We start from the raw sequence: 14,255 nt of genomic DNA, 5'->3' as shown, positions 1-14,255 counted from the left end.
TCCTCCTCATGTCTGTAATATACCACGTCTCCTCCTCCTCATGTCTGTAATATACCACGTCTCCTCCTCCTCATGTCTGTAATATACCACGTCTCCTCCTCCTCATGTCTGTAATATACCACGTCTCCTCCTCCTCATGTCTGTAATATACCACGTCTCCTCCTCATGTCTGTAATATACCACGTCTCCTCCTCATGTCTGTAATATACCACGTCTCCTCCTCATGTCTGTAATATACCACGTCTCCTCCTCATGTCTGTAATATACCACGTCTCCTCCTCATGTCTGTAATATACCACGTCTCCTCCTCATGTCTGTAATATACCACGTCTCCTCCTCATGTCTGTAATATACCACGTCTCCTCCTCATGTCTGTAATATACCACGTCTCCTCCTCATGTCTGTAATATACCACGTCTCCTCCTCATGTCTGTAATATACCACGTCTCCTCCTCATGTCTGTAATATACCACGTCTCCTCCTCCTCCTCATGTCTGTAATATACACCGTCTCCTCCTCATGTCTGTAATATACACCGTCTCCTCCTCATGTCTGTAATATACACCGTCTCCTCCTCCTCCTCATGTCTGTAATATACCACGTCTCCTCCTCATGTCTGTAATATACCACGTCTCCTCCTCCTCCTCATGTCTGTAATATACACCGTCTCCTCCTCCTCCTCATGTCTGTAATATACACCGTCTCCTCCTCATGTCTGTAATATACACCGTCTCCTCCTCATGTCTGTAATATACACCGTCTCCTCCTCCTCCTCATGTCTGTAATATACCACGTCTCCTCCTCATGTCTGTAATATACCACGTCTCCTCCTCCTCCTCATGTCTGTAATATACACCGTCTCCTCCTCCTCCTCATGTCTGTAATATACACCGTCTCCTCCTCCTCCTCATGTCTGTAATATACACCGTCTCCTCCTCCTCCTCATGTCTGTAATATACCACGTCTCCTCCTCATGTCTGTAATATACCACGTCTCCTCCTCATGTCTGTAATATACCACGTCTCCTCCTCCTCCTCATGTCTGTAATATACCACGTCTCCTCCTCATGTCTATATAATATACCACGTCTCCTCCTCCTCCTCCTCATGTCTGTAATATACCACGTCTCCTCCTCCTCCTCATGTCTATAATATACCACGTCTCTTCCTCCTCCTCATGTCTGTAATATACACCGTCTCCTCCTCCTCATGTCTGTAATGTACCACGTCTCCTCCTCCTCATGTCTGTAATATACCACGTCTCCTCCTCCTCATGTCTGTAATATACCACGTCTCCTCCTCCTCATGTCTGTAATATACCACGTCTCCTCCTCCTCATGTCTGTAATATACCACGTCTCCTCCTCCTCATGTCTGTAATATACCACGTCTCCTCCTCATGTCTGTAATATACCACGTCTCCTCCTCATGTCTGTAATATACCACGTCTCCTCCTCATGTCTGTAATATACCACGTCTCCTCCTCATGTCTGTAATATACCACGTCTCCTCCTCATGTCTGTAATATACCACGTCTCCTCCTCATGTCTGTAATATACCACGTCTCCTCCTCATGTCTGTAATATACCACGTCTCCTCCTCATGTCTGTAATATACCACGTCTCCTCCTCATGTCTGTAATATACACCGTCTCCTCCTCCTCCTCATGTCTGTAATATACACCGTCTCCTCCTCATGTCTGTAATATACACCGTCTCCTCCTCATGTCTGTAATATACACCGTCTCCTCCTCATGTCTGTAATATACACCGTCTCCTCCTCATGTCTGTAATATACACCGTCTCCTCCTCATGTCTGTAATATACACCGTCTCCTCCTCCTCCTCATGTCTGTAATATACCACGTCTCCTCCTCATGTCTGTAATATACCACGTCTCCTCCTCATGTCTGTAATATACCACGTCTCCTCCTCCTCCTCATGTCTGTAATATACACCGTCTCCTCCTCCTCCTCATGTCTGTAATATACACCGTCTCCTCCTCCTCCTCATGTCTGTAATATACACCGTCTCCTCCTCCTCCTCATGTCTGTAATATACCACGTCTCCTCCTCATGTCTGTAATATACCACGTCTCCTCCTCATGTCTGTAATATACCACGTCTCCTCCTCCTCCTCATGTCTGTAATATACCACGTCTCCTCCTCCTCCTCATGTCTGTAATGTACCACGTCTCCTCCTCCTCCTCATGTCTGTAATGTACCACGTCTCCTCCTCCTCATGTCTGTAATGTACCACGTCTCCTCCTCCTCATGTCTGTAATGTACCACGTCTCCTCCTCCTCCTCATGTCTGTAATGTACCACGTCTCCTCCTCCTCATGTCTGTAATGTACCACGTCTCCTCCTCATGTCTGTAATATACCACGTCTCCTCCTCCTCCTCATGTCTGTAATGTACCACGTCTCCTCCTCCTCATGTCTGTAATGTACCACGTCTCCTCCTCCTCATGTCTATAATATACCACGTCTCCTCCTCCTCATGTCTGTAATATACACCGTCTCCTCCTCATGTCTGTAATATACCACGTCTCCTAATGTCTACAATATACCACGTCTCCTCCTCATGTCTATAATATACCACGTCTCCTCCTCCTCCTCATGTCTATAATATACCACGGCTCCTCCTCCTCCTCATGTCTATAATATACCACGGCTCCTCCTCCTCATGTCTGTAATATACCACGTCTCCTCCTCCTCCTCATGTCTATAATATACCACGGCTCCTCCTCCTCATGTCTGTAATATACCACGTCTCCTCCTCCTCCTCATGTCTATAATATACCACGTCTCCTCCTCCGCCTCATGTCTATAATATACCACGGCTCCTCCTCATGTCTGTAATGTACCACGTCTCCTCCTCATGTCTGTAATGTACCACGTCTCCTCCTCCTCATGTCTATAATGTACCACGTCTCCTCCTCCTCGTGCCTATAATGTACCACGTCTCCTCCTCCTCCTCGTGTCTATAATGTACCACGTCTCCTCCTCCTCCTCGTGTCTATAATGTACCACGTCTCCTCCTCCTCCTCGTGTCTATAATGTACCACGTCTCCTCCTCCTCCTCGTGTCTATAATGTACCACGTCTCCTCCTCCTCCTCCTCGTGTCTATAATATACCACGTCTCCTCCTCCTCCTCGTGTCTATAATATACCACGTCTCCTCCTCCTCATGTCTATAATATACCGCGTCTCCTCCTCCTCATGTGATCACAGCTCTATATAATCCTCACACGTCTCCTCCTCCTCCTCATGTGATCACAGCTCTATATAATCCTCACACGTCTCCTCCTCCTCCTCCTCATGTGATCACAGCTCTATATAATCCTCACACGTCTCCTCCTCCTCCTCCTCATGTGATCACAGCTCTATATAATCCTCACACGTCTCCTCCTCCTCCTCATGTGATCACAGCTCTATATAATCCTCACACGTCTCCTCCTCCTCCTCCTCATGTGATCACAGCTCTATATAATCCTCACACGTCTCCTCCTCCTCCTCCTCATGTGATCACAGCTCTATATAATCCTCACATGTCTCCTCCTCCTCCTCATGTGATCACAGCTCTATATAATCCTCACACGTCTCCTCCTCCTCCTCATGTGATCACAGCTCTATATAATCCTCACACGTCTCCTCCTCCTCCTCCTCATGTGATCACAGCTCTATATAATCCTCACACGTCTCCTCCTCCTCCTCATGTGATCACAGCTCTATATAATCCTCACATGTCTCCTCCTCCTCCTCATGTGATCACAGCTCTATATAATCCTCACACGTCTCCTCCTCCTCCTCCTCATGTGATCACAGCTCTATATAATCCTCACACGTCTCCTCCTCCTCCTCATGTGATCACAGCTCTATATAATCCTCACACGTCTCCTCCTCCTCCTCATGTGATCACAGCTCTATATAATCCTCACACGTCTCCTCCTCCTCCTCATGTGATCACAGCTCTATATAATCCTCACACGTCTCCTCCTCCTCCTCCTCATGTGATCAGAGCTCTATATAATCCTCACACGTCTCCTCCTCCTCCTCATGTGATCACAGCTCTATATAATCCTCACACGTCTCCTCCTCCTCCTCCTCATGTGATCACAGCTCTATATAATCCTCACACGTCTCCTCCTCCTCCTCATGTGATCACAGCTCTATATAATCCTCACACGTCTCCTCCTCCTCCTCATGTGATCACAGCTCTATATAATCCTCACACGTCTCCTCCTCCTCATGTGATCACAGCTCTATATAATCCTCACACGTCTCCTCCTCCTCATGTGATCACAGCTCTATATAATCCTCACACGTCTCCTCCTCCTCCTCATGTGATCACAGCTCTATATAATCCTCACACGTCTCCTCCTCCTCCTCATGTGATCCCAGCTCTATATAATCCTCACACGTCTCCTCCTCCTCCTCATGTGATCACAGCTCTATATAATCCTCACACGTCTCCTCCTCCTCCTCATGTGATCAGAGCTCTATATAATCCTCACACGTCTCCTCCTCCTCCTCATGTGATCACAGCTCTATATAATCCTCACACGTCTCCTCCTCCTCCTCATGTGATCACAGCTCTATATAATCCTCACACGTCTCCTCCTCCTCCTCATGTGATCACAGCTCTATATAATCCTCACACGTCTCCTCCTCCTCCTCATGTGATCACAGCTCTATATAATCCTCACACGTCTCCTCCTCCTCCTCCTCATGTGATCACAGCTCTATATAATCCTCACACGTCTCCTCCTCCTCCTCCTCATGTGATCAGAGCTCTATATAATCCTCACACGTCTCCTCCTCCTCCTCATGTGATCACAGCTCTATATAATCCTCACACGTCTCCTCCTCCTCCTCCTCATGTGATCACAGCTCTATATAATCCTCACACGTCTCCTCCTCCTCATGTGATCACAGCTCTATATAATCCTCACACGTCTCCTCCTCCTCCTCCTCATGTGATCAGAGCTCTATATAATCCTCACACGTCTCCTCCTCCTCCTCATGTGATCACAGCTCTATATAATCCTCACACGTCTCCTCCTCCTCCTCATGTGATCACAGCTCTATATAATCCTCACACGTCTCCTCCTCCTCCTCCTCATGTGATCACAGCTCTATATAATCCTCACACGTCTCCTCCTCCTCCTCCTCATGTGATCACAGCTCTATATAATCCTCACACGTCTCCTCCTCCTCCTCATGTGATCACAGCTCTATATAATCCTCACACGTCTCCTCCTCCTCCTCATGTGATCACAGCTCTATATAATCCTCACACGTCTCCTCCTCCTCCTCCTCATGTGATCACAGCTCTATATAATCCTCACACGTCTCCTCCTCCTCCTCATGTGATCACAGCTCTATATAATCCTCACACGTCTCCTCCTCCTCCTCCTCATGTGATCACAGCTCTATATAATCCTCACACGTCTCCTCCTCCTCATGTGATCACAGCTCTATATAATCCTCACACGTCTCCTCCTCCTCCTCCTCATGTGATCACAGCTCTATATACTCCTCACACGTCTCCTCCTCCTCCTCCTCATGTGATCACAGCTCTATATAATCCTCACACGTCTCCTCCTCCTCCTCATGTGATCACAGCTCTATATACTCCTCACACGTCTCCTCCTCCTCCTCATGTGATCACAGCTGTATATAATCCTCACACGTCTCCTCCTCCTCATGTGATCACAGCTCTATATAATCCTCACACATCTCCTCCTCCTCCTCCTCATGTGATCACAGCTCTATATAATCCTCACACGTCTCCTCCTCCTCATGTGATCACAGCTCTATATAATTCTCACACGTCTCCTCCTTCTCCTCATGTGATCACAGCTCTATATAATCCTCACACGTCTCCTCCTCCTCCTCCTCATGTGATCACAGCTCTATATAATCCTCACACGTCTCCTCCTCCTCCTCATGTGATCACAGCTCTATATAATCCTCACACGTCTCCTCCTCCTCCTCATGTGATCACAGCTCTATATAATCCTCACACGTCTCCTCCTCCTCATGTGATCACAGCTCTATATAATCCTCACACGTCTCCTCCTCCTCCTCCTCATGTGATCACAGCTCTATATAATCCTCACACGTCTCCTCCTCCTCCTCATGTGATCACAGCTCTATATAATCCTCACACGTCTCCTCCTCCTCCTCATGTGATCACAGCTCTATATAATCCTCACACGTCTCCTCCTCCTCATGTGATCACAGCTCTATATAATCCTCACACGTCTCCTCCTCCTCCTCCTCATGTGATCACAGCTCTATATAATCCTCACACGTCTCCTCCTCCTCCTCATGTGATTACAGCTCTATATAATCCTCACACGTCTCCTCCTCCTCATGTGATCACAGCTCTATATAATCCTCACACGTCTCCTCCTCCTCCTCATGTGATCACAGCTCTATATAATCCTCACACGTCTCCTCCTCCTCCTCCTCATGTGATCACAGCTCTATATACTCCTCACACGTCTCCTCCTCCTCCTCATGTGATCACAGCTCTATATACTCCTCACACGTCTCCTCCTCCTCCTCATGTGATCACAGCTCTATATAATCCTCACACGTCTCCTCCTCCTCATGTGATCACAGCTCTATATAATCCTCACACGTCTCCTCCTCCTCCTCATGTGATCACAGCTCTATATAATCCTCACACGTCTCCTCCTCCTCCTCCTCATGTGATCACAGCTCTATATAATCCTCACACGTCTCCTCCTCCTCATGTGATCACAGCTCTATATAATCCTCACACGTCTCCTCCTCCTCCTCATGTGATCACAGCTCTATATAATCCTCACACGTCTCCTCCTCCTCATGTGATCACAGCTCTATATAATCCTCACACGTCTCCTCCTCCTCCTCATGTGATCACAGCTCTATATAATCCTCACACGTCTCCTCCTCCTCCTCCTCATGTGATCACAGCTCTATATAATCCTCACACGTCTCCTCCTCCTCCTCATGTGATCACAGCTCTATATAATCCTCACACGTCTCCTCCTCCTCCTCATGTGATCACAGCTCTATATAATCCTCACACGTCTCCTCCTCCTCCTCATGTGATCACAGCTCTATATAATCCTCACACGTCTCCTCCTCCTCCTCATGTGATCACAGCTCTATATAATCCTCACACGTCTCCTCCTCCTCCTCATGTGATCACAGCTCTATATAATCCTCACACGTCTCCTCCTCCTCCTCATGTGATCACAGCTCTATATAATCCTCACACGTCTCCTCCTCCTCCTCCTCCTCATGTGATCACAGCTCTATATAATCCTCACACGTCTCCTCCTCCTCATGTGATCACAGCTCTATATAATCCTCACACGTCTCCTCCTCCTCATGTGATCACAGCTCTATATAATCCTCACACGTCTCCTCCTCCTCATGTGATCACAGCTCTATATAATCCTCACACATCTCCTCCTCCTCCTCCTCATGTGATCACAGCTCTATATAATCCTCACACGTCTCCTCCTCATGTGATCACAGCTCTATATAATCCTCACACGTCTCCTCCTCATGTGATCACAGCTCTATATAATCCTCACACATCTCCTCCTCCTCCTCCTCATGTGATCACAGCTCTATATAATCCTCACACGTCTCCTCCTCCTCATGTGATCACAGCTCTATATAATCCTCACACGTCTCCTCCTCCTCATGTGATCACAGCTCTATATAATCCTCACACATCTCCTCCTCCTCCTCCTCATGTGATCACAGCTCTATATAATCCTCACACGTCTCCTCCTCCTCCTCCTCATGTGATCACAGCTCTATATAATCCTCACACGTCTCCTCCTCCTCCTCATGTGATCACAGCTCTATATAATCCTCACACGTCTCCTCCTCCTCCTCATGTGATCACAGCTCTATATAATCCTCACACGTCTCCTCCTCCTCCTCCTCCTCATGTGATCACAGCTCTATATAATCCTCACACGTCTCCTCCTCCTCATGTGATCACAGCTCTATATAATCCTCACACGTCTCCTCCTCCTCATGTGATCACAGCTCTATATAATCCTCACACGTCTCCTCCTCCTCATGTGATCACAGCTCTATATAATCCTCACACGTCTCCTCCTCCTCCTCATGTGATCACAGCTCTATATAATCCTCACACGTCTCCTCCTCCTCATGTGATCACAGCTCTATATAATCCTCACACGTCTCCTCCTCCTCCTCATGTGATCACAGCTCTATATAATCCTCACACGTCTCCTCCTTCTCCTCATGTGATCACAGCTCTATATAATTCTCACACGTCTCCTCCTCCTCCTCATGTGATCACAGCTCTATATAATCCTCACACGTCTCCTCCTCCTCCTCCTCATGTGATCACAGCTCTATATAATCCTCACACGTCTCCTCCTCCTCCTCATGTGATCACAGCTCTATATAATCCTCACACGTCTCCTCCTCCTCCTCATGTGATCACAGCTCTATATAATCCTCACACGTCTCCTCCTCCTCCTCCTCATGTGATCACAGCTCTATATAATCCTCACACGTCTCCTCCTCCTCCTCATGTGATCCCAGCTCTATATAATCCTCACACGTCTCCTCCTCCTCCTCCTCCTCCTCCTCATGTGATCACAGCTCTATATAATCCTCACACGTCTCCTCCTCCTCCTCATGTGATCACAGCTCTATATAATCCTCACACGTCTCCTCCTCATGTGATCACAGCTCTATATAATCCTCACACGTCTCCTCCTCCTCCTCATGTGATCACAGCTCTATATAATCCTCACACGTCTCCTCCTCCTCATGTGATCACAGCTCTATATAATACTCACACGTCTCCTCCTCCTCCTCATGTGATCACAGCTCTATATAATCCTCACACGTCTCCTCCTCCTCCTCATGTGATCACAGCTCTATATAATCCTCACACGTCTCCTCCTCCTCCTCATGTGATCACAGCTCTATATAATCCTCACACGTCTCCTCCTCCTCCTCATGTGATCACAGCTCTATATAATCCTCACACGTCTCCTCCTCCTCCTCCTCCTCATGTGATCACAGCTCTATATAATCCTCACACGTCTCCTCCTCCTCCTCATGTGATCACAGCTCTATATAATCCTCACACGTCTCCTCCTCCTCCTCATGTGATCACAGCTCTATATAATCCTCACACGTCTCCTCCTCCTCCTCATGTGATCACAGCTCTATATAATCCTCACACGTCTCCTCCTCCTCCTCATGTGATCACAGCTCTATATAATCCTCACACGTCTCCTCCTCCTCATGTGATCACAGCTCTATATAATCCTCACACGTCTCCTCCTCCTCCTCATGTGATCACAGCTCTATATAATCCTCACACGTCTCTTCCTCCTCCTCCTCATGTGATCACAGCTCTATATAATCCTCACACGTCTCCTCCTCCTCCTCATGTGATCACAGCTCTATATAATCCTCACACGTCTCCTCCTCCTCCTCATGTGATCACAGCTCTATATAATCCTCACACGTCTCCTCCTCCTCCTCATGTGATCACAGCTCTATATAATCCTCACACGTCTCCTCCTCCTCATGTGATCACAGCTCTATATAATCCTCACACGTCTCCTCCTCCTCATGTGATCACAGCTCTATATAATCCTCACACGTCTCCTCCTCCTCATGTGATCACAGCTCTATATAATCCTCACACGTCTCCTCCTCCTCCTCATGTGATCACAGCTCTATATAATCCTCACACGTCTCCTCCTCCTCCTCATGTGATCACAGCTCTATATAATCCTCACACGTCTCCTCCTCCTCCTCATGTGATCACAGCTCTATATACTCCTCACACGTCTCCTCCTCATGTGATCACAGCTCTATATAATCCTCACACGTCTCCTCCTCCTCCTCCTCATGTGATCACAGCTCTATATAATCCTCACACGTCTCCTCCTCCTCCTCATGTGATCACAGCTCTATATAATCCTCACACGTCTCCTCCTCCTCATGTGATCACAGCTCTATATAATCCTCACACGTCTCCTCCTCCTCCTCATGTGATCACAGCTCTATATAATCCTCACACGTCTCCTCCTCCTCCTCATGTGATCACAGCTCTATATAATCCTCACACGTCTCCTCCTCCTCATGTGATCACAGCTCTATATAATCCTCACACGTCTCCTCCTCCTCATGTGATCACAGCTCTATATAATCCTCACACGTCTCCTCCTCCTCATGTGATCAGAGCTCTATATAATCCTCACACGTCTCCTCCTCCTCCTCCTCATGTGATCACAGCTCTATATAATCCTCACACGTCTCCTCCTCCTCATGTGATCACAGCTCTATATAATCCTCACACGTCTCCTCCTCCTCCTCATGTGATTACAGCTCTATATAATCCTCACACGTCTCCTCCTCCTCCTCATGTGATCACAGCTCTATATAATCCTCACACGTCTCCTCCTCCTCCTCATGTGATCACAGCTCTATATAATCCTCACACGTCTCCTCCTCCTCCTCATGTGATTACAGCTCTATATAATCCTCACACGTCTCCTCCTCCTCATGTGATCACAGCTCTATATAATCCTCACACGTCTCCTCCTCCTCCTCATGTGATCACAGCTCTATATAATCCTCACACGTCTCCTCCTCCTCATGTGATCACAGCTCTATATAATCCTCACACGTCTCCTCCTCCTCCTCATGTGATCACAGCTCTATATAATCCTCACACGTCTCCTCCTCCTCCTCATGTGATCACAGCTCTATATAATCCTCACACGTCTCCTCCTCCTCCTCCTCATGTGATCACAACTCTATATAATCCTCACACGTCTCCTCCTCCTCATGTGATCACAGCTCTATATAATCCTCACACGTCTCCTCCTCCTCATGTGATCACAGCTCTATATAATTCTCACACGTCTCCTCCTCCTCCTCCTCATGTGATCACAGCTCTATATAATCCTCACACGTCTCCTCCTCCTCATGTGATCACAGCTCTATATAATCCTCACACGTCTCCTCCTCCTCCTCATGTGATCACAGCTCTATATAATCCTCACACGTCTCCTCCTCCTCCTCCTCATGTGATCACAGCTCTATATAATCCTCACACGTCTCCTCCTCCTCCTCATGTGATCACAGCTCTATATAATCCTCACACGTCTCCTCCTCCTCCTCATGTGATCACAGCTCTATATAATCCTCACACGTCTCCTCCTCCTCCTCCTCATGTGATCACAACTCTATATAATCCTCACACGTCTCCTCCTCCTCATGTGATCACAGCTCTATATAATCCTCACACGTCTCCTCCTCCTCATGTGATCACAGCTCTATATAATCCTCACACGTCTCCTCCTCCTCATGTGATCACAGCTCTATATAATCCTCACACGTCTCCTCCTCCTCATGTGATCACAGCTCTATATAATCCTCACACGTCTCCTCCTCCTCCTCATGTGATTACAGCTCTATATAATCCTCACACGTCTCCTCCTCCTCCTCCTCATGTGATCACAGCTCTATATAATCCTCACACGTCTCCTCCTCCTCTTCATGTGATCACAGCTCTATATAATCCTCACACGTCTCCTCCTCCTCATGTGATCACAGCTCTATATAATCCTCACACGTCTCCTCCTCCTCCTCCTCATGTGATCACAGCTCTATATAATCCTCACACGTCTCCTCCTCCTCCTCATGTGATCACAGCTCTATATAATCCTCACACGTCTCCTCCTCCTCATGTGATCACAGCTCTATATAATCCTCACACGTCTCCTCCTCCTCCTCATGTGATCACAGCTCTATATAATCCTCACACGTCTCCTCCTCCTCCTCCTCATGTGATCACAGCTCTATATAATCCTCACACGTCTCCTCCTCCTCCTCATGTGATCACAGCTCTATATAATCCTCACACGTCTCCTCCTCCTCCTCCTCATGTGATCACAACTCTATATAATCCTCACACGTCTCCTCCTCCTCCTCATGTGATCACAGCTCTATATAATCCTCACACGTCTCCTCCTCCTCCTCCTCATGTGATCACAGCTCTATATAATCCTCACACGTCTCCTCCTCCTCATGTGATCACAGCTCTATATAATCCTCACACGTCTCCTCCTACTCCTCATGTGATTACAGCTCTATATAATCCTCACACGTCTCCTCCTCCTCCTCATGTGATCACAGCTCTATATAATCCTCACACGTCTCCTCCTCCTCCTCATGTGATCACAGCTCTATATAATCCTCACACGTCTCCTCCTCCTCATGTGATCACAGCTCTATATAATCCTCACACGTCTCCTCCTCCTCCTCATGTGATCACAGCTCTATATAATCCTCACACGTCTCCTCCTCCTCCTCATGTGATCACAGCTCTATATAATCCTCACACGTCTCCTCCTCCTCATGTGATCACAGCTCTATATAATCCTCACACGTCTCCTCCTCCTCATGTGATCACAGCTCTATATAATCCTCACACGTCTCCTCCTCCTCCTCCTCATGTGATCACAGCTCTATATAATCCTCACACGTCTCCTCCTCCTCCTCATGTGATCACAGCTCTATATAATCCTCACACGTCTCCTCCTCCTCCTCATGTGATCACAGCTCTATATAATCCTCACACGTCTCCTCCTCATGTGATCACAGCTCTATATAATCCTCACACGTCTCCTCCTCCTCATGTGATCACAGCTCTATATAATCCTCACACGTCTCCTCCTCCTCCTCCTCATGTGATCACAGCTCTATATAATCCTCACACGTCTCCTCCTCCTCCTCATGTGATCACAGCTCTATATAATCCTCACACGTCTCCTCCTCCTCCTCATGTGATCACAGCTCTATATAATCCTCACACGTCTCCTCCTCCTCCTCCTCATGTGATCACAGCTCTATATAATCCTCACACGTCTCCTCCTCCTCCTCATGTGATCACAGCTCTATATAATCCTCACACGTCTCCTCCTCCTCATGTGATCACAGCTCTATATAATCCTCACACGTCTCCTCCTCCTCCTCATGTGATCACAGCTCTATATAATCCTCACACGTCTCCTCCTCCTCCTCCTCATGTGATCACAGCTCTATATAATCCTCACACGTCTCCTCCTCCTCCTCATGTGATCACAGCTCTATATAATCCTCACACGTCTCCTCCTCCTCCTCCTCATGTGATCACAACTCTATATAATCCTCACACGTCTCCTCCTCCTCCTCATGTGATCACAGCTCTATATAATCCTCACACGTCTCCTCCTCCTCCTCCTCATGTGATCACAGCTCTATATAATCCTCACACGTCTCCTCCTCCTCATGTGATCACAGCTCTATATAATCCTCACACGTCTCCTCCTACTCCTCATGTGATTACAGCTCTATATAATCCTCACACGTCTCCTCCTCCTCCTCATGTGATCACAGCTCTATATAATCCTCACACGTCTCCTCCTCCTCCTCATGTGATCACAGCTCTATATAATCCTCACACGTCTCCTCCTCCTCATGTGATCACAGCTCTATATAATCCTCACACGTCTCCTCCTCCTCCTCATGTGATCACAGCTCTATATAATCCTCACACGTCTCCTCCTCCTCCTCATGTGATCACAGCTCTATATAATCCTCACACGTCTCCTCCTCCTCATGTGATCACAGCTCTATATAATCCTCACACGTCTCCTCCTCCTCCTCCTCATGTGATCACAGCTCTATATAATCCTCACACGTCTCCTCCTCCTCCTCATGTGATCACAGCTCTATATAATCCTCACACGTCTCCTCCTCCTCCTCATGTGATCACAGCTCTATATAATCCTCACACGTCTCCTCCTCATGTGATCACAGCTCTATATAATCCTCACACGTCTCCTCCTCCTCATGTGATCACAGCTCTATATAATCCTCACACGTCTCCTCCTCCTCCTCCTCATGTGATCACAGCTCTATATAATCCTCACACGTCTCCTCCTCCTCCTCATGTGATCACAGCTCTATATAATCCTCACACGTCTCCTCCTCCTCCTCATGTGATCACAGCTCTATATAATCCTCACACGTCTCCTCCTCATGTGATCACAGCTCTATATAATCCTCACACGTCTCCTCCTCCTCCTCCTCATGTGATCACAGCTCTATATAATCCTCACACGTCTCCTCCTCCTCACTACCGACCACGTTTTGCTTCAGACCTGCCTCTGCTCCCACCCTGATGTGCATTGCTGC

The sequence above is a fragment of the Engystomops pustulosus genome, chromosome 7 (genome assembly GCF_040894005.1).
Source record: "Engystomops pustulosus chromosome 7, aEngPut4.maternal, whole genome shotgun sequence".
NCBI classification, from domain to species: domain Eukaryota; kingdom Metazoa; phylum Chordata; class Amphibia; order Anura; family Leptodactylidae; genus Engystomops; species Engystomops pustulosus.
The sequence above is the reverse complement of the archived record's forward strand: the minus strand, read 5'-3'. Positions refer to the sequence as shown.